We start from the raw sequence: 26,354 nt of genomic DNA, 5'->3' as shown, positions 1-26,354 counted from the left end.
GAGGGTGGGGTGAGTGTTAAAAAAAAAAAACAGTGGTTTGTTTTTCCCCTCCTGTGTGGTGGCAGAGAGTGGCAAGCTTTCAAGGTTATCCTTTCCTAAGATGGATAGAATAATATTAAAGCCCCTACAATATTGAATTCCCAATGACTCTGTGTTACATTTGCATTCAATTGTAGGTTGTTCACAGAGATCTTCAGGACCTGCTGTGCTTCAGACTACATTTTTTGGCACCTTCCTTGGTGTGTTGCTGTCCGTGGTGCTGAAACATCCTTAGGCTTAAAGGTGAGGTGGTTTTGCCCATTCTTTCATTCTATCCATTCTTCCCAAGATTCATACTTCTTATTATTTGATCATTTTAATGAAAGGATTTTTTAATGTTGCAATAGAAAAAGTATCATGCCTCTTACTTCCCAATGTATGTCGCTGATTTTTGTACTTTTGGCAATTTTATCACATTTCTCAAGATTAAAATTATCTCCCTGGGAAGTTAGGGGAAGGTCGAGGTCCTGCCCCATCTGTACCCTGCTCCCAAATTGTGTTTGGAAGATATGCTGAGACTTGGATGTGGGAGGCATTGTGAATCATGGTCGACTTCATTCATAATCTTGAGCAAAATACTGAGTATATCCCATCCACTCTGTTGCCTGAGCTAGAGACCTCTGAGTCATCTTCAGCCTCTCCATTCATCTCATCCCCACAGCCTTTGAGGCACCAAGGCTAGTACAGAAGTGTGTTCATGCTCTTCCTTTCACCACTGTGGGCTTTGATCAGACCTTCATTTCAAATCACAGCTTCTCCTGAGTTCCTGCCTGCACAGTATGCCTGCTAATCAACCCTCTAAACCCCATTGTACTCAAGTCTGAAGTCTTCACCATGGCCTCTCAAAAAGCACCATGTTCTGTCCCTCCCCCATGCTTCTGTATATGCAATACCTCCCACCTTCACTACCTTCACTCCTCTGTGAGGCAAACCTCTCCTCAGTCTTTCATGTCCATCTTAAATAGCCCTTCTTTGCAAGAGCCTTTACTGACCTCTCTGTATCTCTGGACTCCCACAGGTCCAAGACCCCACACCACCCAGCTTCTCTGTCCTTCTCTCTCACCTCCAGGACAGGATTTTGGCAGCCTCATCTTTTTACCTCAGACTCTTTACACCAAGCCAACAAGTGATAGGTGCTCAATGAGGATTTTCTGGATGCATAGTTGGTTGGTAACTTTTGTCTAATCAATTGAACCTCCCTCAGAGATTGACCTCTCCCATCTCTACCCAAAAATACGTTGAAATCTTCTTCTGCCCTCTCTCCTTCTTGTTTTAATTCATTTAATTCAGGTCCTCAAGATGACAAAGCAGCTTTCACTCACCTCTCATCTCCTGGTTTTTAGGAGCCTGAAGCCTATGTTTCCATCACCTCTCAACACACTTTAGTTTCTCTCTCTGAGAAGAGGGTTCCAGTTCCTTTTGCTTTCTCATAGATTGCTTTATTTAGGGGTGAAGTTTTGTTTTAATATAGGAGTCTAGTATCAGAGAGGGTAAGATACCCATATAGTTCACAAGGCCTCAAAGCTAAAATTATTCCTTCCCAGGCTGATACTCTGCCTGACCCCACCCCCACCCCCAAACGTCTCCTTCTTCTGGAAGCCAGGAGCTAAGATCTACCAGCATCTGCCCAAACTTCAGCATGCCTAAAATTCCCATGAACAATGCTTAGAATTAGGAAACTAGGAAAATATTTACCCTATACAAAGAGAAAAATACACCCTCTCCACCCTGTTGCAAGCAGATCCTAATATCTCCTTGTACATGTGCCTCATTCACTCAGTCTATAAAACTAGGAGCCTGAGAAAAAGCACTTTTGCCCTTAGGCAGGGGAAGGACAACCGCTGCTAAGGGTGGAAGGTGGGAAGAAAGTGGAGGTTCAGAATTCTTGAGGTTTCTATTGTGTATCTGCATGGAAGGCTAGGATTTCTCCCAGGTTCTAGGTTTGGGATTTGAGATGAGGACCCTGGGTAGGCATAGGGGCCAGATATGGGTATGATGGAGGGAGACAGAGATGTGGGGTGCATCACTCCCAGAGTGAGGACAGGGGAGGCTTTCCAAAGCAATGGAGAGATAGTGAGCTGGGGCAAAGTGCCTGGTGCATGACGGAGAATGGAATGTCCTAGAGGTGGGTCAAAATTTTGGGTGTGGGTAGAGGGGAGCATTCTGAGTATGTGTATTGGGAACATAATGCTAGATGTGGGGGATTTGTAGAGAGGGAAGAATTGTAGTTGCAATGAATAGGGATACAATGGTCTGCATACCTGGCTTGGGGGTCTGTGTATATGTGAGTGAGTGAGTGAGCCAGCATGTGCATGTGGCTTGAGAGTCACAAGGACCAGGAAGTGGACTAGCCAGCAGTGTGGAAGCGTGAAGCAGGCAAGTGCTAAGATGGAGAGATTTCAAAGGGGGCTGAGGGTAGCACTTGTAGCAGAAGTTTGCTGCCCCAAGAACATGAGATCATTCTGGGGCAGCTCCCTGCCCATATGGCCCTCAGTGCTCTGCACACAGAAGACCCCTTCAACCTCTAACAGCTGGACACCAGGCAGACTCTTGACTTATACTGTGTTCCCACCCTGGCAACTTGCTTCTTTGGGATACAGAGTAGGTCTCTCTCAGGTTGTGTTCCAGAATCCCGTAAAGGACAGTAACTTGAGGGGAGCCCAGGAGGAGTAGCAAGTGTCCCATTGCCAATGGGGGCTTGAGAAAAACAGAGAGTCTGAGGTCCCAGGGCCAGGGTGATGGCCTTTTAGAAATGAGCCTTAAAGGACCAGTGGGATTTGGGGGTGTGCTGGGGAGAGCTATAGTATAGCAATGGTGTAAGGAGTGAGGAGGCTGAGATGAGATGGGGTCTGGGGGCAGCCGAGAGGCTGAATCAGCCACAGCACGTGGTCTGGACGAGCACACAAGGATTGCAGACTCCTATGCCTGATGGAGCCAAGTAGATGATATAACTGAGTGAAGCAGGCCAGGTGCCAGATGCAGGTAGGAGTAGGGATGGGCACATGGAAAGAGTGTCCAAAACAGCCAAGGGCATTCAGGACCAAAACAAAACAAAAACAGGGGCAGGCCAAAGGAAACCTCGCCCATGGGCCACCAGACTGAGACTCCAGGAGAGCAGCAAGTGCTTTGGCTGACCAATAGTACATGGCAAAGACCTTGGATGCCCAGCCAAGCTGAAGAAAGGAATTCCACAATAATGCAGGGACAGGGGACTGCCAGGGGATCACAGGGTACCAGTGGTTTCTGGATAAGGCATGCCTCACCTTTCCCTTGCAATGAGCTAACAATTTATTGTAGACGCAGCACAGTTGGACATAGACCCATATTTTACTTGCTAGATGACCTCATTTCCCTCCCGATCAAGGCGTTCCAACCTGAGGTCACCTGAGCAAAGCCCCTCTCTCCAGCTGCCTCCCAGGCTGGTCTTGCTTTGTGTACAGATCTGTCATCTCCCAGCCCATCACAACACTCCAGCATGTATTTCGGGGCTGGCCCTGCCCGCCTGCTCCCTTCAGGCTTGGTCCTTTGGGGTGTGATCCTCCTCCATTGCCTCCCAGAGTCATCTAATCCCCTTTCATTCCCCTCTGGCGAGGTAGGCAGAAGAGGGCTCCAGGCACCCCAGCTCCCATTGTCTCTGCTCCTTGAAACGTTTAAAGGGATTAGGGGCTGGGGGCTGGGCGCGGGTCGCCTCCAGAGATGTGTGTTCAGTGGGGGAGAAGATGAGATTCCACTTTCTTCCATCCCGCCCGGCCAGAAGGGCTGGTGAGTGCAAGATAGATGGTGTGGATAAGGGAGCATCCAATTAATTCCAATTTAAACCCAATTTGGTCTCTTTTATAATTAGAATAGCAGGCGTGTTTTAATAGTGGATTATCTCTCCTGGGCAGTCGTTTGTCATTGCTGTTTCTCTGCATTGGGTCTTCCAGACTACCTCACCCGGGTAGGGGAGATGAAGCTGGGGGAGCACGGCAGGGAACTGGATGGGAGATCGGTGGGCACAGGTACACAGAAGAGGGTTGACCACAGAGGTTCATGTCCCTTCTCAGCCCAGGTCTCACCTAAGAGAGTCCTGCTCTGTGCCTCAGTTTCTCTGTCCGTAAAATGGGAGAGGGGCATGTCGGTGAGCCTTCTTTACTCTGACATACACGGGAGAGGAGAGGAAAGACCCTGATAGTAGATTAGACAGTGAGGCCATAAGGCTCAGAAGGAGAATCAAAGATATGGGTACTGCTGTGTGACCTTGGGTGAGGCAGCAACCTCTCTGCTTCAGTCTTCTCACCTGACAAATGAGAATAATGATTATCATCATAGAAAATGTCACTTGATATTAACACATTGAAGTGGACTGCAGCTAAACGTTTTCAAGAGAACTCTCGCAAAGGAGTTCCCATTATGGCTCAGCAGTAATGAACCCGACTAGTGTCCATGAGCATATGGGTTCAATCCCTGGCCTCACTCAGAGCGTTAAGGATCTGGTGTTGCTGTGGCTGTGGCGTAGGCCGGCAGCTGCAGCTCTGGTTCGATCCCTAGCCTGGGAACCTCCATATGCCACAGATGTGGCCCTAGAGAAAAAAAAGAGAGAGAGAAAGAGAGAAAGAAAGAGAGAACTCTCACACAAAGGGCCTTCCAGTATCCTTCTCCACCCTGTTCCCTATACAGGCACCATGGGGACTCACGTGTCCAAAACCACAGTCAGAAAATAGGATATGGGCAGCCTCAGCTTGGTTCTGCAGAGGCTCAGGAGATTCAGAGGGGCTTTAGTTATGATCCCAAGCTTCCAAAGCCCTCCTGAGAAAAGCAAAGTCCCCCTGGCCATTACACAGTTAATATATTGAGTTTGAGCTGAGTCACTCAGGTGGGTACCTGGGCCAGTGCCACTCACCTGTCCCAGGGGTGTGAGCTCTTAGCTCTTTGCTGTCCAGCAAGTACTTTCCAGTCCATGTCTCTTTGGGCCCTGGCCCCCACCCTGCAAGTTGACAGGTAGTCATCATCATTATGGCCACTCACAGGTAGGGAAACTGGTACCAAAGAGGAAAAGGCGATGTTTAGGGCCAGCTTGTTCCTAGAGACCTTTCCCCACTGTGCGGAGGAGGCACCCCAGGCGTCCAGCTCCAGCGCAGGCCCACTGGCTTGTGCCCTTTCCCCGGGTCTGGGGCTCTGTCCACATGGGTCAGAGACTGCTCCATGCCACATGGGAGCCCCCTGCCACCCAGCCCACAAACCCAGCCTGCCACCCTCTCCCTCCCTGCCCCTCAGCCCCAGGACCTCAGCTCCTGCCTGCGGCCTCACAAATCTCCCAGGGATGTCTGGGTAATTAGGAGATTCTTCATTTACTGATGACACTTTTCATTACCCAGAATGAACGCAGACTTGTTCTTTCCCCACCGCCCGGCAGGGCTGGTCCTCATGTTGGCAGGATTGATGGGCCAGGGTGGGACTGGTGCCTCCTCTCCCAGGCAGCTGCCCTCGCCACTAGACAGTAGAGCCCATATACACTGGCTCTCTCCCTGCCCAGGGTGGGGCACGGAGCTTGGCACCAGCATGGTGAATGCCACGCAGCCGCCCTCTGGCCGACTGTTACTGCCCTCTCTTTTACACAAGGAAATGAGGGTGCAAAGAGGTTAAAATACTTACTTGCTAAGGTTATAAAGCTGGGGATGAAAAAGGTTCCCCGTTAACCACCTCCCCAGAACCCCACGCGTTTGATCATCCTTTTGTATATATGGCTGCTCATACACACACACACACACACACACACACACACACACAGAGCTCATTGATTCAAACAATTTGAGGATCCCTGTTATTGTAACTAAATGCCAAAAAAAAAAAAAAAAAAAAGCCCAAACACCTTACTCTGGAGCAGCTGTCCTGCCCTCAGAAGCTACAGAATGGGCCACTCGGAGGGGCCCAGTCAGTCTGGAAGAGAATTGAGTCTCAGATGTCCCAGACACGAGGGCCAGTGGGGCTCCCAAGCTCCACGATCCCCACGGCTGCTCCCCGGGCAGCCTGGCTTGGTGAGGTCTTCATTTCTGTTTCTGACCTGTCAGCTGAATTTTGGTGCCTGGAAGCAACAGGCGAGGCTGGGTGACCCAGGAGAGCTCCCTCTCCAGGTCCAGGCTCTCAGTCTGTCTAAGGCACTGAGCTACCTCGCCTCAGGAAGTGCCTTCTTAGGGCTAATATGAGTGTCTCCAGCTGCACCAGGGAGGCCTCTTGGGTTAAACGACAAGAAGATCCTAAATTTGGAGGGAGGACGGCTGGGGAATGAGGAAAGGGGACTTAACCTGCCAAAGCCTCTGTAAGGCTGGAAAAATGAGGCTCTTGCCAGAAAAGGTTTTTCTGTCCTGAGGGAATTGCATAGCAGCAGGATAGTTTATTTATATATACAAATATATATATATATATATATATATATATATGAGTGTGTGTGTGTGTGTGTATGCTTTGTGATATTTGTGCGAACTTAACACACAGCATGAAAGCATAGACCTGACAAGTGAAACTTTGTTAGCATGGTGTCCCTTATTCCCAGTTTATTACTTCACCAGGGACTCGGGCAGGCTGCAGAGCTGGAAAGCTGGTGGCAGAGAGCCCACGACCCAGGCACCAGTTGAATTATGAATTATAATTTATACACCATTACATGCTGTGGATTTCAGTGATATGTATGTATTGCCACCTGACACCTCTCATTTCAAAATTTGCTTTCACACACGGGGAGGAGAAAGGGACCTTCAAGATGTGTTTTGGACCCGGGCTTCACCTGAGGCTGTGCTGGGCTGCAGTCTGCAGACCTGGGGATAACTGATACCCCTCCACGGCCTCTCCCTTCACATACCCCAGTGCCCCTGATGGTGGGACCCTAAGAAGCTCAGGCCATTTTGTTGGAGAAGATGAGAGGAAAGACTTCATCCTATTTTCTTAAGGGCAGGCTGTAAAAGAAGGATGAAGAGTCCCGTTGTGGCTCATCAATAGTGAACCTGACTAGTATCCATGAGGATGCAGGTTTGATCCTTGGCCTTGCTCAGTGGGTTAAGAATCCAGCGTTGCAGTGAGCTGTGGTGTAGGTCGCAGATGTGGCTTGGATCCTGCGTTGCTGGGGCTGTGGTGTAGACAGCGGCTACAGCTTCAATTTGACCCCCTAGCCTAGGAACCTCCACAGGACACAAGCAGAGCTCTAAAAACCAAAAAAAAAAAAAAAAAGGAAAGAAAAAAGAAAAAGAAATCCACCACCATTTCTTGGGTTCCTTGGCCTCCTACTATGTACCAGATTCCGTGTTGAGAGTATTTTCTCCCTAAAACGCCGGAGGAAGAAACACCCATATTCCCCCATTGACAGCTGGGCAAGTTGAGGCCCAGATGTATTATTTGTTCCTAGAGGCAGCACAGTGTTAATGGTTGACAGCGTGGACTTTGGAGCCAGGCCCCTGATGTTCCAGTAATGTGTGTGATGTTGGGCAAGTGACCGGGTCTTGTGGAGTCTCAGTTTTTCCGACTGAAAAACAGACAAATGAACAAATAAGCAAAAAAGATAATGTGAGACAATGCGTGGGAGGGGCATTTAGAAAGATTCAATGCGGAGTTCCCATCATGGTGCAGAGGAAATGAATCCGACTAGGAACCATGAAGTTGTGGGTTCAATTCTTGGCCTCACTCAGTGGGTTAAGGATCCAGCATTACCGTGAGCTGTGGTGTAGGTCGCAGATGCAGCTCAGAACTGGTGTCACTGTGGCTGTGGTGTAGGCCGGTGGCTACAGCGCCAATTGGACCCCTAGTCTGGGAACCTCCATATGCCGTGGGTGCAGCCCTATAAAGACAAAAAAGACAAAAAAAAAAAAAAAAAGAAAAGAAAAGAAAAAGAAAGATTCAATGCATGTTAACTACAAGTATCCCCCACTCTTCAAGTTTGTTTTACCCCACTTCACTTTTACAGACAACCTACGTTAATACCTGTTTATGTCAACCAAAAAAAGCTGAAGAGGATTTTCACTTTTATGAAAAATGTGGAAAGTGGAAATAGCATTCAGCATTTGTTTTGCAGGAGCCCTTATGGAGGCAGCGCACCTCCAGCAGCGGGAGCGGCCCCGCCAAGCTCCTTTCCAGGACCCACACTCAGATCTCAGCATCCAGCCCCAGAGCTCTGACCTATGTGGGTGAGCATCTGTGCTTTATCTCCATGTTTTTCGTACATCCGTTAGCAAGAGGTGTCCTAAGGGAATTGCTTCTTTGCTTTCTGCTGGTTCATTTTATGAAAGGTTTCATAGCATTGCTCTATTTTCCCATAGCAGGGGACACTTGTACTTATTGGGATCATCATAGTTGGCAAAGCAGATGGTAGATTTGCAACCAGGTTTGTGGGGTCCCTGAGCCCCAGAATTTTCTAGCCCATCACTCTGCCTGTTGAACTGAGTGACTGATGCAAGCCCCCTAGCCAAAGAGCACATTGCCAGGGAGCCCAGCCCTGAGCTTCCAAGCTTCTCTCACCTTGAAATCATTACCCAGGCACCCACTTTCTCTTCCCACTTACCAGGTGCACGTGTGTGTGCGTGCGTGGGGACCAGGGAGATGTAGGAACTCAACTTGCCCCTGCACACTTTCCACAAAACCCAGTGAAGCCTGGGGTCTGCAGGACACAGTGAGTCTAGACCATTGGGCCATGAAGTAATTTGGGGCAACTAGTCAGTCATTGTTGTACACGTTTCTCCCCTGCAGACCTTCTCAGAGCCTTTATAACCCTGAGACATGTGTGGCTTTCTGAGGAGGAGTATGATTTGAAGTGTTTCCTAACTTACTGACCAGGGAGTTTTGGGAGAAGAAACTGCCAAAACATGTTTGTGTTACATGAATAGGACTGGGAAACACTGGTCTGTCTCTCTCTCTCTCTCTCTGTCACACACACACACACCTGGTAAGTGGGAAGATAAAGGTATCAGAGTGCAATCCCTGCTTTGTGCATCACTCGCTTGTGATTTGGGAAATGCCACTTGACCTCTTGTGACTCAAAGGGCATCCTCTGGGTGTATCCGGGTCAGTTAGAGCAGCAACACAGACAGTGCCAGGCAGAGAAGAGAGGTCAGGGCCACATAGCAGACTGACACTCAAGTATCCTGGGATTAGCTGAGCACAGACTACCCTGTGCCCTTGGCAAATGCCGTCCCCTCCCTGGACCTCAGTTTCCCCACCTGTTAGATCTGATGATCTTGAAGGGTCCTCAAGTTCAGGTTTGATGTACTAGGGATGTCTACAGGGCAGAAGGAACGCTGCCTCCTCTCGAACTGTCTGCTCTACCCTCCTCCAGCCCCACCTATTGCTTCCCCCTGCCCACCCCCACCCACCCCACTGCAGGGAGAATGACAAAGGAGCCAACAGACCGACCCAGGCTTAATGTAGCTGGAGCAAATTAATAATTGATGCATAAAGAGACAAGATCCGCCTCAGAGGGATGTCAGGAAGGGGGGAGGCCAGGAGGAGGGGCCGGGGCACACGAAGGAGGACAGTTCTGCTCAGGCTGGGGCTGGGAGCAGGGTGGGCTCTTGGGGCCACATGACACTGCCCAGGCATCTGGACAGTGGCTTCCCTGGGGCCCTGGTCAGGCTCCGTCCAGTAAGCCCTGAAGAGGTGGCCCTGGGGGGTGTTAGGGGCCGTGTCTGCTTCTTGACCACAGGGCCTGGGCTAGTTGGAGCCTGGCTCTGCCGCATGGGTTCTTCAGGTTGGGCGATCCTGGCCTGATGTCACCAGCACAGTGGAAAGTGGATGGCTCAAGGGAATCCCTGGGGTAGGGCTAGCCTGGCTACCACCCCCTCCCTGGCCTGGGCTAACCATGGAGGCTGAAGGCCTGGGCTAACCATGACCTTGCAGGATGACCCAGGCCAATCTCTTGCCTCTCTCTGCTGCTGCAGCAGGTCAGGGTGGAGGCGGGTGTGGAGCAAGTGACCTCAAGCCTCTTCAGCCTTGCTCAGATGCCAGTCCTGAGCCCAAGGGCTGGCACAGCAGCCACCCCAGGTGAATGGAGGTGGATGGTATGAGGGAGCAGCTGACCTTGGCCCATCCCAGGCTCCCCTCTCAGCCAACACTCAAGCCATCTTCCTTCTCAGGGGGGCTTCCGAGAGCTGGTGAGCCCTCACATGCTCCACACCCTCACTCCCAGGGCCCCAGAAGTGAAGGGGTTGTCAGGCTGCATCAGTGGCAGCCCCAGGACTGTCACTCTCAGACACATCAGCGCAACACAGGAAGAGGCCCTGCGTTTCTCCCCTGTGCTGCACCACGTGCTCTTGTGTGTGTGTGTGTGACCGGTGGCGGAAGGCAGAGCCTCTCCTTGTGGGGCCTGCCCTCCCCAGCCCCTGTGCCCCTCTCTGTGAGGCGCCCGGGACAGTTCTGCCATCCTCATGTGAGGCCATGTGACAGTCAGATCCACCCAGATCCATCCAGCTGCTGGGATGGAAGGACCCTGCCAGGCTTTAGAGGAGAGGCCAGCGACTGGTAGCTGTGTTTCCCTGGCTGGCTGGGCAGGTGGCCTGAACCAGGAAGATGCTGCTCATCAAAGCTGCCCTGAACTAGGCCCTACTGTGTGCCGACATGATGCCAGAGGTCCTGGATCACCTCACTGAATTCTCACAAGCACCCCCAAAAGGGTTACATAATGAATGAGTGCACATCCAGTGAGAGCATAAAAGAGGAAGCCCATCCAGTCGTTAAGAAGCCAAGCTCTAGGAGTTCCCGTCCTGGCGCAGCGGAAACTGAATCTGACTAGGAACCATGAGATTACAGGTTCGATCCCTGGCATTGCTCAGTGGGTTAAGGATCCGGCATTGCCATGAGCAGTGGTTTGGTCACAGACGCGCCTCAGAACCTGAGTCACTGTGGCGTTAGGCCAGCGGCTACAGCTCCCATTCAGCCCCTAGCCTGGGAACCTCCATATGCCGTAGGTGCGGCCCTAAAAAGCAAAAAGACCAAAAAAAAAAAAGCCAAGCTCTAGAATCAGACCAACAGGGATGTCAATGGGGCAGATCCTGGCCCCGCCCTTACCAGTTGCGCAAACTTGGACAAGTTGATTTCTGAGTCGCCATTGCCCATCTTATACGAGACCATAACCATTTCTTAATGTCTGTTCCGCATATATTTGTGTACTCAAGTCTGTACATTAGAATCTAGACTTGGGAGTTCCTACTGTGGCACAGCGGAAACAAATCCGACTAGTATCCATGAGGATATGGGTTCGATCCCTGGCCTTGCTCAGTGGGTTGGGTATCCAGCATTGCCATACGCTGTGGTGTAGGTCGCAGATGTGGCTTAGATCCTGTGTGGCTGTGGCTGTAGCTCTGGCGTAGGCTGGCAGCCGTAGCTCCGATTTGACTCTTAGCCTGGGAACCTCCATATGCCGTGGGTGCGGCCCTAAAAATAATAATACAAAAAAAGAATCTGGGCTTGTTAGGAAGCCCTGATGGCCATGCATTCAAAGGAAAGGAACCGCATGTGCAAAGGCCCATAGGTGAGGGGAAGCATAGCCCATTCAGAGAAAATAAAGGTGCCCTGTATGTTTGGAGCTTTGAGTTAGAAACAGGAGATGGTGAGGAGGAAGCTACAGCAATTTAAAGGCCATAGCAAGAACCATAAACTTCATCCCTGGTCACTGGATGTCATTGAAGGGTTTTCATAAGAAGGGGACATAACTGGGCTGATGTTTGGGAAAAATCTCTAGCTCTGGTGTGACCCATGGATTGGAAGAGAGTGGGAGCAGTGGCAAGGCTGGGGCTGGATGGCATTCCCTGAGTAAAGATGACGAGGACATGCACAAGGGATGTGGTCATGGAGGTGACAAGGGAAGATGGATGTTTAGCAGGTGATATGTGCACTTCCTGCTTGCTTAGCTGGAAAGCAGATGGGAAAGTCAAGGTTGACCCCTAGGGCTCTGCTTTGGGTACCAGGTGGATGGTGCAGGAAGTTAGTGTACTTCAGAGGCGGAGAAGCAGTGGTCACTTTGGGACCAATGGCATTTGAGTTCCTGAGGAACCTCCGGGTAGAGGTGCCTGCCTGCACCGCCCCCCCAAAAAAAAACTATGGGATCTGAAGCTGAAGAGAGAGGCCAGAGCTGCAGAGGGAGGCTTAAAAGGCATCATCCTCATGATGGATATGGTGGTGTTGGCAATTGATGACCTTACCACTGAAGAGGGTGAGCGAGAGAGAGAAGAGGGGGGTTGGCCCAAAATCTTGGGGTGAGCAGAAAGAAGGGATATGAGAAGTCTTGGCCATCCATGCAGTCAGGCCAGAACTCTGGTGAGCCCTCTGCCTGGGTCAGGCCGTGACCAAGACATTATTCTTAATGCAGGATGGGCCCTGGGGTTGGTCCTAACTGGGGTAGGGAGCAGTGCCCGTGCCACTGTCTCCCCCACCAGAGGGAACCTCAGCCCCTCTGACACCAAGGGGTCCATGAGTCTTCTCACTGGCCCAGGGAGGACACAGGATAGAACTGGGCCCAGGGCTGCCATGAATTCCCCAGGGGAGGAGCACAGGGAGGACATAGCCAGCAGAGGAATCAGCACGAAGGAAGACCGGGGATGAGTGAGCCCGGTGCTCGGCTATACCAGCATCTCCCTGGATTGGGTGCTAAGATTCTCTCATTGCAGCTGGAAAGGAGGGCTGGTGGCCTTAGTTCACTTGTCTCCTATAAGCAGGTGATGCCGAGTCGGTTTGCAGATAGTTGTTTGGGGGCCCATAGCAGAGCTGTCCATACCTGCCTGCTGCCTCCCTGGAGGTGCCAGGGGTCAGGCCCCCATGCTGCTGACCCCATGTCTCTTGACAGTGTTCTGCCTCACCAGTGCCCCCAGCAGCCTCAGGTGGCCCTGGGATAAACATCCAGTCCCCCTCCCTCCCTTGTGAGAAAATTCCAAGTCTATTCCACACTGTCTGTCTCCAAAGTCCCCTGCAGGACAGCCCCAGTTGCCAGAGCAATGACCTGCTCCTTCACCCACTTTTTCATGGCACTCCCCACCCCCTCCTACCCCCACCCCTCATCCTTTCAGGTGGTTCTTCCTGGGGTTGTATCCTAAACAAACCACTTGTTCCCAGATCTTTGTCCCAGAGCCTGCACTGGGGAGACCTTGCAGTAGGACAGGCCTGAATGTCATGCTCGTGCAGGGCCACTGAGGCTTCTCCTCCGACCCTGGCCTGCCGGGGTGCCTTGAGCCTATGGCCTCCATCCCCTGTCTTGCTTTCCTTCCTGCTTCTTGATCTTGCTCCATGGAGGACACTTCAGGGGCTCCTGGAAACAGCAACGAGAACGTGGGACCTGGGGGCTGGGAGAAGCCTGTCCCTGGCTGAGTGCCTGGAAGCTCTGTGGAATCGCAGAGTTCCCCACAGCAGTTAATGCTAGCTGATTGCAGAGGCCTGAGCAGGGCCGGAGGAGGACTAGCAATTAGCTGCTGCGGAGACAGCCAGACAGGGCTGCTAAATGGGCCCATTAGAGGGCATTAGTGAAAAGCCAGGATGGTGGCCTGAGCAGAGACCCGACACCCTCCCTGTGGGCTTGCTGGAGCTGGGCCTAGGGCTTGGGGAGGTTTACCTGAGATGTGTCTGGGAGGCTGCCCCAAGGTGAGAGCTGCTCTAAAAGGGGAGTGCCCTCTCCACCAGCTCCTGGAGGTGGAGGGCTCGTCTGTGGTCACTTGAGTCCACTTGCTGAGTGATGCCCTACTGGCAGATAATGGCTTTAATGGGGCCACGCATGTAGAGCACTTAACACGCTTCCCAGAGCCGTCCAGGCCATTAGCTCATTAGCCCAAGGTTCTGAGGCCCATTTCACAGATGGGGGAGGGGAGGGACAGATGAAGCGACATGTTAAAGGTTAACCACAAGTTTTTATAGCCAAAACCCTGCCTCTCTGGCCTCGTCCCAGGGACTCTTCTGCCCCTCGAGACTTGGAACTGGTTTATTCATCTTTGTATCTCAGGAGCTGGTGTTAGGCCTGGCACAGAGCAGGAGCTTTTAAGAAGCGGTTATCAAGGAAGAAGAGGAGGACCAGCAGGAGCTGTGACCCCACGTCCAGGCTCCCCAGTGGCCCAGCCACGTGAAGGGCTGTTCATGGGGTCCAGCAGATGTGGGCTGGAATCCTGCTGGCATCACTTACCGTGTGGTCTCGGCCAAATGACATAATCTCCCAGAGCCTCAATTCCCTCGTCTCTAGGATGGGGCTAATAACAGGCCTTGCTCACAGGACACTGTGAAGGTCCAATGAGACAGCCTGTGCAGAGACAGAGGGTACTTAGCTCCCAGGTGTCCTGGCAATTGTGCCATGGTCCCCTTTGCTTTCATTGTCACCCATTTATTCAGTGGGTGACATGGGGAATACTTGTCTAAGCAACAGCAGCCATGGCTGCCGGAACATGACACACAGGGCTGGACTTGCCGAGGCAGCAGGAAAAGAGCAGGGAAAAACCCTGACGGAAAACCCAGGCCAGCCCCATAATGAACATTCTGGACCTGGGGTTCTCCGCCAGACATGCCAGGGGTGGGGCTCGATAACCTCTGAGGGTACTTGGGGCTCTCAGAGCCTCATGGCTGTCCAGGGAAGGGCTACCCTGTGACAGGGGCAGGGCTGGCATCACTGAGGAGGGGGCCCAGGAGGCGGACAGCCCTAAGGAACAGGTTTCCATGAGAGTGGGCCTGAGCCTGGGCTGACAGGTGGCTCCAGGAACATGACCTGCTAACACTGCATACCCAGCCCATCCATCACTGGGTGGAGCAGTGGGCATATGGAGAGAGGGGCACCAGTTCAGAGAGAGGGCCCTGCCTTGTCCTCAGCTGCACCCGCCAGAAGGGGGCTTCTTGGCTGGGGAAGGTATGGCAGGTGTGCAGTCTTGGTGCAGTTGGGCTGGGATCACAGCAAGAGTGTTTCTCTTTCTCGGAGCCCAGGCCCCACTTGCTCAACTCCAGGGAGAACCACTCATGCTCAGAATGTAGAGAGAACCTGTCAGCCCCTTGCTAACCTCCTCTTGTTGCTGCTGCATCTGGGGAAATAGAGATGGGTACTGTCCCCAGTGCACAGGCAGGGAAGCCAAGGAAGAGGAACACTCAGTGACCTGCATTCACCCCATAGTCACTGTGGTTCTGTGGTTCTGAACTAGATGTGCCCTCAAGAGGGGAGTCAAGTGTCCCCGTGCCCCACACTTTGACTCACCGTCTGCCTTCTTGCATCTTTTGCCATCTGACCCTTTCAGCAGCCCTGGGGAGAAGGCAGGCCAGGAGATTTAATAGGTCCATTTTACAGATGAGGAAATTGAGGCCCAGAGAGGGAGACTCCCTACTGCCTTGAACACTCTCATTGAACCCTGTTTATTTTTAATGAAAATCAAAGGACAGAAACCACAAAGATAAAAATCTCAAATGCCCCGGGGCTTGAAGAGGGACTTGTTTTGTTATTGGTATTTGACTGCCTTCCAAGGTTGTAGTTTCTAGAATTTGTCAGCAGGGTCAGGCCCTGGGCAAGCCTCAGTGTCTTGTCTGCCTGTGGCTCTGGCAACCGTGGGTCCCCCCCTAGACTCTGCCTTTCCTGTTTACCCCCATACCTGGCCTGGAGGAGCAGCCCTGTGCCCTGTGGCCTCTGGGATGGAGTCCCAGCAGGGAGACCTGGATCCCGTGTGCCCACCCTCAGTCCCCTGTCCGCCACCACAGCCCTGGGCCGCTCCACAGTCGGTGCCGTGTAGCTCTGCATCAGCCCAAGAAGGATCTGCTCGCTGCCTCTGCCGGCCACAGTGCTTCCCCGCTGATGCCTTCCCGGACCCCTCACAGCCTCCAATCCTGCCTCACTCCAGCACCACGGGTCTCTCTCATGATGGAATCATTCACATGTGCGCTAGTCCCCCCCTTGACCTGCGGCCCCCTCCAGCATCTGAATAGCAGAGCCTGTCACAGTTTTCTCTCCAGCTGTCTCCACTGCCCCCATTCTATCCTCTCCTCTCCGCTGCCATGGGGCGTTGCCTCTTGTCAAGATCCCTAGTGACTCTGCATGACACAGCCAGTGGTCCCATTGTTGTCCTCCATCTTCCTGCATGTCCGTCAGCACCTGGTCCAGTTGGGCCAGTCTCTTCCCTTGGCCCCGCCTGGTTCCCTCCTAGCTTGCTGCCTCCTCGGCCCCCTGCCAGGACTCCTCCCCTACCCAGCCTCTGCCTGTCAGTCAGGGAGCCCCAGCCTCCGTCTGAGACCCTCTTTTCTAGCCATGCTCCTTTCTAGATCACTTCACTCGGGGCCGTGGTCTTAAAGATCAACCCCTTGCTGATGGCTTCCATGTTTCTACCTGCAGCCTGGCCACACCACTTAGCTCCACATTTGTTTCCATAATAACTACTCTGGTGCGTTCATGTGGGTATAAATTCTATGTGATCAGATCAACTCAGTGTACCCATCACTACCCAAAATCTGAGGCTGCCCCTCTTGGCAAATGGCACCATCACCTACTCCCCAACACCTGGGCATTATGAGCAATACCTCCATCTTCCTCCCGCTGCATCCTGTCATCCCGGCTTATCTCTTGACTTTGTCCCCAAACCCAGCATCTTATCTCCATCATCACTGCCTTCATCCCTGGCCAGGCCATTGTCACCTCCCCTCTTGACTGTTGGGAGAACCTGCTCCCGGTCCCTCCTCTACCATCTGCTCACATGTGGCCCGACTTACCTTTGTGAGACTTGAGTCATGGTATGTCACGCCATCCTGAACACCCTCCTCTGGCTTCTCACTGCGTCTAGAACCAAATTCAAACTCCTCATCAGGGGCTGGTGGGCTCCCCTGGATCTGGCCATGGTCTGCCTCTGCTAACTGGCCCCCTCACCCCGCACACCACTGCTCATGGGCTCCAGACACAGGGGACCTCCTGTGTCCCCTGAACAGGTCTGCTCACTTCTACTCAGGCTTCTCCTCAACCAGGAGTGCTCTGCCCAGGTCTTCAGGCCTTCGCTGGCCTCAGTCTAAAGGAACTTCCCGTCCCCCAGGATACAACCCTATTTCCCACATGACAGACATACAGTCCACGAGAATGGGTTTGCCTCCCGTTATATCTCCAGCACATAGGAGGCACTCAATCCATATTTGTTGAGTGAATGAAAGACACCATTGCATCTGTGAGAAAACTGAGTCCCCATAGAGAACTATTGTTTGGTGAAGGTTACACAGCTGGGAGCAGCTGAACAGGCCCAGGACCACCCCGCCCCCAGTGGGCCACCCTGTCTCTACCATGTCTGAAAGGGCTGAGGATGATGGCTGGCTCAGTGAGCTGAGAAGAAGGGCTGGGGAGCAGGAGGCCCGACAGCCCCGCCGATGTGCCCAGAGACCCTCCCTCCCTCTGCCTGTCTGCCTGTGATGGATGCTCAGCCCTGAGATTTTTTTCCCTTTATTCCTTCTTTCTCCCCACTGGGTCTTTTTAGGCGGTAATTACAGCTAAAGTGGACAATCTGTCTTTTTATTTTTAGGCTTTGACGCTCAGACACCAGGCCCTGGACAGCAAGTGCTGCCTAGAAATAGGTGTCTGACGCCCGAGCAGGGTTGTGCTGGGGCTGATGGTGAGCAGGGGTGGTGGGGTGTTGATGTGTGCAGTGGGCTGGGGCATGGGAAGAGCCTTGCTCAGGGAGCCAGGAAACCTGGGGTCTGGCCACTTCTGCCCCGTAACCCTGGGCAAGTCCCTGGCCCTCTCTGGGCCTCAGCTTCCGGCCCGGCACAATGATGGGAGGACCTGGTGACTCCACCGGCCCTGAGGTTTCCAGGGTGGAGGGCCCAGGCTGGCTGGGAGGTGCTTTCCTGGCGTCTCTGTGCTGAGAGATAATGGGAAGGATGAGCCTGCCCCGGAGAGACACCTGGACAGGGACTGTCCTGCCAGTGAGTGATGGGCCTGCGTATTGTTAGGGCTTTTCCTCTCCCTCTCTGTCTCTTCCTGTGGCCCTCCTTTCTCATTGTCCCTCAGTTACATCTGGCTCATCCTTCCTCCTCGGACTGCCCTCCCTCTGCTCCTCTATTCACTTAGGGCTCAGGGGACAAGACCGTGGCCCGCACAGGCCAGCAATCAGGAGGCGCCAGCCTCTGGACCTCTGGCTCCCACAGGCCCAGCTGTTTCCTCTGGGTGCCTCAGCCCAGCTGGCCTGACCTTCCCTCCGTGGCCTGCCTTGGTGACCGTCTCCCCAGGGGTTCATCCAGATCTCCATTCACTCAGTCACTGACTCACGCATCTAAAAAATATTCGGAGGGGGCCAGGTGCTGGAGCTAGGCCATGAAAAGTCGAGGTGCTTTCTTTCTAGTTGGAAGACACAGACCACAAACTTGTAACCAAATAGAGAAGAAGTTTTAGATAAAGATGAGACAAAGTAAAAAGTGAATGGCATGAGAGATTGGTGGGGGTGGGGCTACTTCTGACCCCTTGCTCTAAGAAGGGGACATTTGAGCTGAGACCTGCCGGACAGAGGAGGGGGCCTTAGGAAGTTTGGGCCTCTGGGGCCTAGGCGCTGGTGGAAGGGGCCAGCTGCCAGCCCAGGCCATCATTCTCCTCTCTGGGCCTGAGGAGCCCCTGGGGACTTGAAGAGAAATCTGAGCTCAAGTCCAAGACCTCACACAGCCAAATATTCCTGGAACCATTGGCTACTCTGGGCGAATAGATCCCAGCCTGTGATGCGGGCTCATCCCTCTTTGCTCCTTGGGGGCCATGTTTGGAATCCTGAGGCCTGAGCTAGAAAGTTGCACACGGACAGGAGTCCAGCCCATGTGGACAGGGCTAGACTTGGCCCAGGTCACATTGCCCATTGGTGACAGAGTGGAGACCATGCCGCTCTCTGGCCCCACAGGCTCCCTGCCTTCTACAGACAGAGGCTTAGGAACTGGAAAGAGGGGTTTTGAGAGATGCGATTCTGGGGCTGCCTTCGCCTCCAGGAAGAGTTGGGGGCTTATTCTCTGAGCTCAGCCCTAGGGCAGTGGAGATTCTAGAGGTCTTTGAGGCCAGAGTGGTGGCAAGGAGGCTGGGAGATAGGACAGGGGCAATAGCCCCAGGCCAGCTCTGTCCTGGGCAGCTGCAGCATCCCCAAGTCCCAGCTGCAGGGCTCAGTTAGAACTTATCTCCCAGGGAGTCCTCCCGCCTCAGGCAGGGATTGGGGCAGCCACGTCTTAACAAGAGGGAGCAGCCCGTCCTGGAGGCTCAGATCAGGAATCCTAAATGAGGTAGCCCCCCAATCTCCAGTCTGGAGTGTGTGGTGGGTAGAAGCCCAACTGGGTCCCCTATAGGCTGGTACTGCCCAGGTATCCAGGAAGGAGGCTTCTTTGCTCACAGCAAGCCCCCCTCTCTGCACATCACACCCCCAGGGACCATACATCCAATGCCCTCATTCTGCCAGACAGGCAATAATAAGTAGTTAGGGGGCCCTCACCGTGGGCCAAGTTCTACTCTATGCAAGTTCGGTGTGATAACCCTCTTGATGCGCAAAACCTATGATGCTCCCATTTTAGAGATCAGTAAACTGAGGCACAGAGCTGTAAAGTCACTCACCCAAGTTTGCCCAGCTCTAAGTGGTAGAGCCAGCCTTTGAGCCCAGATAGCCAGCGACTATCTCAACTGTTTCCCTCCTGCCTCAAGACGCCCGAGACGCAGCCACATACCCTGAGGGCAAATGAAGGCGCCCATGTGGTGTCATAGCATAAAGTGCACAGCGAGGAGGCTTCTGCCAGAGCCCTCGTTCCTGGGGCCCCAGAACCTCCCCTGGAAGAGGGTGAGGGTGGGCTCACGTGGCCCTGCCTGCTGGACAGGGAGAGAGATTGGCCGGACCCTCTGGCCTCCTTTGCTGCTGTGGGTTCTGGCTCTGGCTCACAGCGCCCAGCTTTTGGTCGGCTCCATTCCAAGTTCTTTTATTAATTCCCTCACTCTCCAGCAAGAGAACTTTAATTAGCCCGGCCGATTTATCTATATAAATACAAACGGATGGCGCGCACGGTGGGGCGGGGAAGTAAAAGGGGAGCTGGGCCAGCGGGTTGCCTAGGGCAGAGGAAGTGACAACCGTGCCTTCCCAGCAACCAAAAATATGACTTTAATATCGTGTGCACGTGCGTGTGTGCGTGTGTTCCGGACGGACGGGTGGCCCGCAGAGCCGTGGCTGCAGGCGCTCTGCGTGTTGTCACTCTGACGGGAGGACAGGTTTCCAGAGCCGGGCTGCTTATGCTTTCCCGGGGAACGGCTGAATCTCCCTTGCTATGAGGTTCCCACTCATCAGCTCCCCCCTCCCGCTCATCCTGCCCCAGGAAGTCGGAGAATGACAAGATCACCTTGTTCGCAAGTCTCACTTTGAACTTCAAGCACTTCTACCAGGGGTAGGGGCAGAGGGATGAGCCGATGGCCACTGAACTCTTGGTCCAGCAGCTCTGGGAGGCTCAGTATCAGATAACATGTCCCAAGGATGCACCTCTGTCTTGCTCACAAGTGGACCCCCCAAAGGTCAAACCTTTCTCCCTGTGTCCTGTAGTGGGGACACAGGCAGTTGGGAGGGCCGATTCTAGTGTCAGCCTGATGAAGTTTAAATCCTGGCTCTGCTACTTATAGCCATCCAACCCTAGGTGAGCTGTTTTACAGCTCTGTGCCTCAGTTTGCTCATCTGTAGAATGAAAGCATTGTAGTTTGCAAGGATTAATGGGGTTATCACACTTAAAATGCTTAGAATGGCACCTGACACATGCCAAGGGCTCCATAACGCTTTGCTCTGTTACTGCTTGCCTGGCAGGAGGAGGGGAGAGGATATAAGCCCCTGTGGTGGGTTTGCTTATGTCCTGGGTGAGACCATGGTCGGTGGTGAGGGCAATGGAGAGCACGGTAATGATAACAGCATCTCTGATGGTGATGGCTGACTTTCCACGGGCTGGGCACAGTTCTAAGCACTTTCACTCTCTGTCGTCTCATTCAGACCAAGCTGTGTCTAGCTAGGGAAACAGGACCCATATGATGAGAGACCTGATGATACACAGCAATGTTGCGAATGGAGGGGACACAGAGGAGGGGGACAGCGCAGTGAGGGAGGTGACCCAGGGCGGGTTCCTTGGAGAGGGAAGGAGCTGCCGCAAAACCACCCCCTTCTTTCCAGAAAGCTGGTATGCCTGGGGGCCTCCCAGGTGCAAGGAGAAGGGGAAGGCATAGAGAAGCTCTTCTCATAGTCAGAACCTCTCACCAGGCGACAGGCTCCCTTTGGAGAAACACATTCCTTGTCACAGGAGGCAAGCGAGCAAGACCTAAGAGAACATAGGTTAGAGACATGGCGGGGGTGGGGAGGGGGACAGGGACAGGATGTGACTTGTGGATCCCTTCTCATTCAAGGAGTTTACCTGTGCAACCTGCTTACAGGTGCGCACACATGCACACGTGCACAGGTACATGCACACACATATACACGGCAGGCTGGTACCGCCCCGGTATCCGAAGCCCAGAGAAGGAGGCTTTTTTGCTCATGGCAAGGGACCCTCTCTGCACACCACAACCACACAGGGACTTTACACTAGGTGCCTTCCTCCTGCCAGGCTTGCAATAATAAAGGGTTATGGGGCCCTCACCATATTCTGAGCATCTCAAGGATGATAACACTTTAAATCCTGGCCACCTACAATGCTTCCACTTCACACATGACTATACTGAGTGGTTAAAATAATTAGCCCAAGATCACACAGCCACAAGTGGTGGAGCCAGGATTCAAACCCCATCAGCCTGTCACTAGAATACGTGCTCCTAACTGCCTTTAACACACACCGCCACCATCTTCATGATCATCATCTCATGCTATCTAGCTTTGCTCTGGATGTCAATCAAAGCTGTCCTTCATTAGAGGGAGTCAAAGGCTGGGGCTGGGATGGGAAAGGCAGTAAGAAGACTGTGGGGGAAAGTGGGGATGAGAGATCTGTGTCATCCTGGGGATGTTGCATCCGGGACCGGAAGAGGCCGTGGGGTCAAATCCTGGCTCCTAGCAGCTGTAGGACCTCCAGGCAAGCCGCTTTCCCTGTCTGTCTCCATCACCCTGCTGTGAAATGCTGAAAGTCTGAGGCACAGGGGTATCAGACAGGCCTGGCACATGCAGAGGGGGCCTCCTCCACAGTGTCTCTGAAACGGAGCCTGAGTCACAGGCTTTTCTGCAGGAGCAAGTTCCCCTTGGCTCCTCCTCTTGCCCTCCATTTGGGCCAGAAAAGGGCTAGTGAGGTGCTAGCCCTCAGCCACCCAGCCTGGTGGAGCTCAGGAAGAGGCCCCAGGGCCCCAGGCCTGGAGCCCCAAGGCCCAGCAGAAGCAGAAAACCCTTGGGTTGTGGCAGCTTTTCCGAGCAGAGCCCAAGAGTGGCAAACTCTATTCTTAGCCATCGTGCCATCACGTGGAGAGAAGCGTGTCATTAGTGGGGAGGGAGGGAGGAGCTGCTGGATTTAACCCTGCAAGGGCCAGCATGCCACAAAGAGCTGGAGGAGAAACCCCTCGCCGCTGGGGGCCAGGAGGAGAGTTGGAAATTTGAGGTGGAGTCAAGGAGCCTCCTGTAAGGGGCACCCTGGGTGAACACCCACTGAACAGAAGCAATAAGCAGGCCCCACGGAGAACCTGCTGGGGGTGGAGGATAGGCGGACCTAAGGGGGAAAGGGCTGAGAATTCCATCGGCTGTCGCCTGAAGGTGACAGTCTAAGAGATTATGTGAAGATCCCTGCAGGAATCAGGACTAACCTGTCCCCATCTCTACCACGCATGTGTGTGCCCGGGGACAAGTCACAGTCCTTCTCTGGCCCTTGGTCTACATCTGAGGCATTAACCTCAATCGCTATGCTCTGGCATTTTGTGACATGGACCCAAGCAGGGTCAGAGCATCATTTCACCTCTTGCAGGGACTTCAGGCAACCAAGGCATCCTTCTGCCCAGCAGACCCCTATGGTTCTAAGAGGCTTTTATCCATGTTCTTCTTCCATTGTGACGTGCCCTGTGTACACTATCCTTTTAATGTAATTTGTAAGCAGCTCTAGCCACCAGGGACTGAGACCTGGGGTAGACTCATCTGACAGTGTTGGGTGGGGCAGGGTTAGTTAGATGTGAAGGGGCTTAATGACCTGGAGGAGCAGCAGGTGGCCTGAGACCCGGGTAGGTAGCGAGGAGACATGCTGGAAGGGGGACCGCTGGGCAGACACGTGCCTTGGGGGAGCCAGACATCTGAGCATCCTAGCTCCCTGTGTGGTCTCCTGCCTTCTCTTTTCAACCTCCCTCCTTGGTGCCCCCGGCTCAGTTTGATTCCCCAGTCCAGCTGTAGGCTCCCAGAAGCCAGGCAGCCTGCCCTCTCCTCCTCCTCCTAAGGGTCATCGCAGGCATAGCCAGTACTTGCCCAGGGCTCGGCTCCTTGTCCTGCTGACCCTGCCCTGCGCCCACCCTCTGCCCCATCATTGCCACCCGCCTGGCTCCTTGCCCCTCACCCCGCTCTGTGGTCTGTACAGACCATTCATTTCCTTTCTAATTAATCACTGCCAGTGTCCAGCCATGTCCTTCCTTCCCCAGCCCATTTGCCTAAAGAAATGAGTTGCCTTGCTGAGGAGCAGCAAATGCTTCTCAGCTCCGGGTCCTCTCTCCCCTTCCTAGGCTGCAGAGACATGGGTGCCAGGGCCCTTCCTGGGCTCTCCTGCAGGGAGAGCAGCCTCTGTTACCCCATGGAGATCAGAATCAACAGAGTTCCCGTCTTGGTGCAGCAGAAACGAATATGACCAGGAACCATGAGGTTGCAGGTTTGATCCCTGGCCTCGCTCAGTGGGTTAAGGATCCGGAGTTGCCATGAGCTGTGGTGCAGGTCGCAGACGCGGCTCGGATCCCTTGTTGCTGTTACTGTGGCTATGGTGTAGGCTGGTAGCAACAGCTCCGATTAGACCCCTAACCTGGGAACCTCCACATGCTGTGGGTACGGCCTTGAAAAGACAAAAAGACAAAAAAAAAAAAAAAAGAACCAGCAGCTCCCCGTGGACACTGTGAGAAGAAAGTGCTCTGAGGCCCTGGTGGGGGTGGGAGGGAGAAGGTGGTGAGGACCAGGCCCTGCCCCTCCGGACTGAAGCAGCCAGGATGCGGGCAGCTGCTTTGTAAAGCTAATGAGCTCTGGATCCCCAAACCGGAGAACAGAACTTGTCAGCTGGCCTCTTGCAAGCCACAGATGTGGCAACCCCATGGTGCAGGACGTGACTCATCGAGTCACGAGGGGTGATGAGGGAAGGAGACGGTAAAGGAAGGTTCTCAGAGGGAGAGGCTGCAGGGAGGAGAGGGGGCTCCTCCATGGAGGGCTCCTGGCCTTGACACCAGAGAACCACGTGGTGAGCTGGGCTTTAGCTCTCACCCTCCCTACTCTCCGGACCCACAGGATGCCTTCCTGTAGAGCGCTTGCCCATGGGGCATGGGAATGGTTCCTGGTGTGGGCTAGACTCCATCCACTAACTGATAGGGCCTGAGGTCGGACAGGCCTGTGTTCAAACCCAGCTGCACAAGCACGGACAAGGGCACTGCCTCTGAGCCTCAGTTTTCCCATCTGAGCAAGGGGTTAGCAGTAGTCCCTGGCCCTCGGTGCTAGAGAAACAGCAAAGGTCCTGCAGTCCTGCAGACGGAGCACTCAGTGTAGTGCCCAGCACATAGCAAGTACCCTGTCAACACTAGTTATGATTTCTTATCGTTTTTCTCAGGGTCTCCTGCTTCAATGCTGAGATGCGAGCAATCGAGAGAGGCAGCATTACCAGGGAGGCTTGAATTGACTCTTACATATTTTTCAAAAGTAAATTATGTACAAACTGCTCTAATTACTGGTGAGCATGCCCCTGAAACCCCTCCTGGCTGATAGAGCCACAGCAAGAGGCCCGGCACCAGTGCTGAGGGCCCAGTCAGCTGTCCCAGGTCACCAGCAGTCCCAGGGACATGAACTACGGTGAGGAAACTCCAGCTGTCAGTCCTGGGATTTATAGTCCTGTGAAAGCCACGGCCTCTCCTGGGGCCCATGTGGTACTAGCCCCCCAGGCTGGGCCTGTGATGAGCACGCTGCGCTGATAGAGACCCCAGTCCGGAGCTGGGATGCAACCAGCCACCCTGCCTGTTCTGAGCCCCAGGTGCCACGTCTGCCCCCTACTTACTGCCTAGGTTTCTGGCTCAGGGAGGGACCTGGGCCCCCAGTGGCTCAGGACCGAACTAAGGTAGGGAGAGAAGCTCAGGGGCTCTGGATTTAGACCAGAAGACATTCAAGTGGACAGATTCCCAGTGAGGAAAGTTGCGTCTCCCTGGCCGCTGTGCATGAGGAGCTTCTGAAGCTGCAGAAAGAGCAGTGTTTGGTCTCCGGGCTCTGCAGCAGGACTGGCACACCCCCGCCTCTGCTGTGCTTCTCGTTACCCGACCCTGGAAGGAAGGACGGGACTAGGACTCCCCTCTGAGTTAAGGTCCCTTCCCACTGAAACAGCTGAGAAGCTATAGCTGCAAAGGCTGAGGGGGGAGGGCAGCAGATTTGAGGTGGAGACGGCTGGCCTGAAGGGACATGGCTTTCCTGCTTGTGAAATGGGACCATTTCTCTTCCTTCCCCCGTGAGCTCCAAGGCAGGGGGTGACAGGGGGAATTCTATGTACAAGGCGACCTCAGGCTGCTGACAGGTGAGTCCCTGGCTAGGCTGGGATCGCTCTGGAGAGAGACCTGGTAGGTAGGCACAGGCCAGAGTGCGGCAGGTACAGGAGTGAGAAAGAGGCTGTGGGTGACTGGCTCCATGAAGCCATCTTATGAAAACCCAGAATTAAGATCTACATAGCGGAGTTCCCGTCGTGGCTCAGTGGTTAACGAATCCGACTAGGAACCATGAGGTTGCAGGTTCAATCCCTGGCCTTGCTCCATGGGTTAAGGATCTGGCATTGCCATAAGCTTTGGTGGAGGTTGCAGATGCGGCTTGGATCCCATGTTGCTGTGGCTCTGGCGCAGGCCGGTGGCTACAGCTCTGATTCGACCCCTAGCCTGGGACCCTCCATATGCCATGAGAGTGGCCCAAGAAATGGCAAAAAGACAAAAAAAAAACTACACAGCACTTCATAGTTCACAAAATACAGTAACATCTAATTTTTCATCAAATCAGCCCAACTACTTCCCAAGTTCTCATTCCACTGTGTTTACAGCTGAAAAAACTGTTGCTTGAAAAGGTTAGTCACATTCTTAGAATAAGGAGGACCTTCCTGGCTTTACCATTTTGCCAGAGGTCTAGCTGAGAGATCCCAGGATCATCCTAGGCAGTTAGACGTGCTAGCAGGTCTGCCACAGACAGTTGGGCAGGTTGTGTACTGTACAAGGGTGCTCAGATGAAGGG

General features: G+C 53.5%; 1 long non-coding RNA gene across 1 annotated transcript in view; it reads left to right on the top strand.

The window, feature by feature from the left end:
• The window catches only part of LOC110256788, a 29,854-nt gene extending 4,005 nt beyond the window's left edge, over positions 1-25,849 (top strand). Inside the window, exons 2-4 of the long non-coding RNA XR_002338776.1 lie at positions 177-282; positions 8,081-8,192; positions 24,709-25,849. This is a non-coding gene — a long non-coding RNA (uncharacterized LOC110256788). The remainder of the gene's footprint in view (positions 1-176; positions 283-8,080; positions 8,193-24,708) is intronic.

The sequence above is a fragment of the Sus scrofa genome, chromosome 14 (assembly GCF_000003025.6).
Source record: "Sus scrofa isolate TJ Tabasco breed Duroc chromosome 14, Sscrofa11.1, whole genome shotgun sequence".
In the NCBI taxonomy this organism is placed as follows: domain Eukaryota; kingdom Metazoa; phylum Chordata; class Mammalia; order Artiodactyla; family Suidae; genus Sus; species Sus scrofa.
This window is presented reverse-complemented; position numbering and strand designations above follow the sequence as displayed.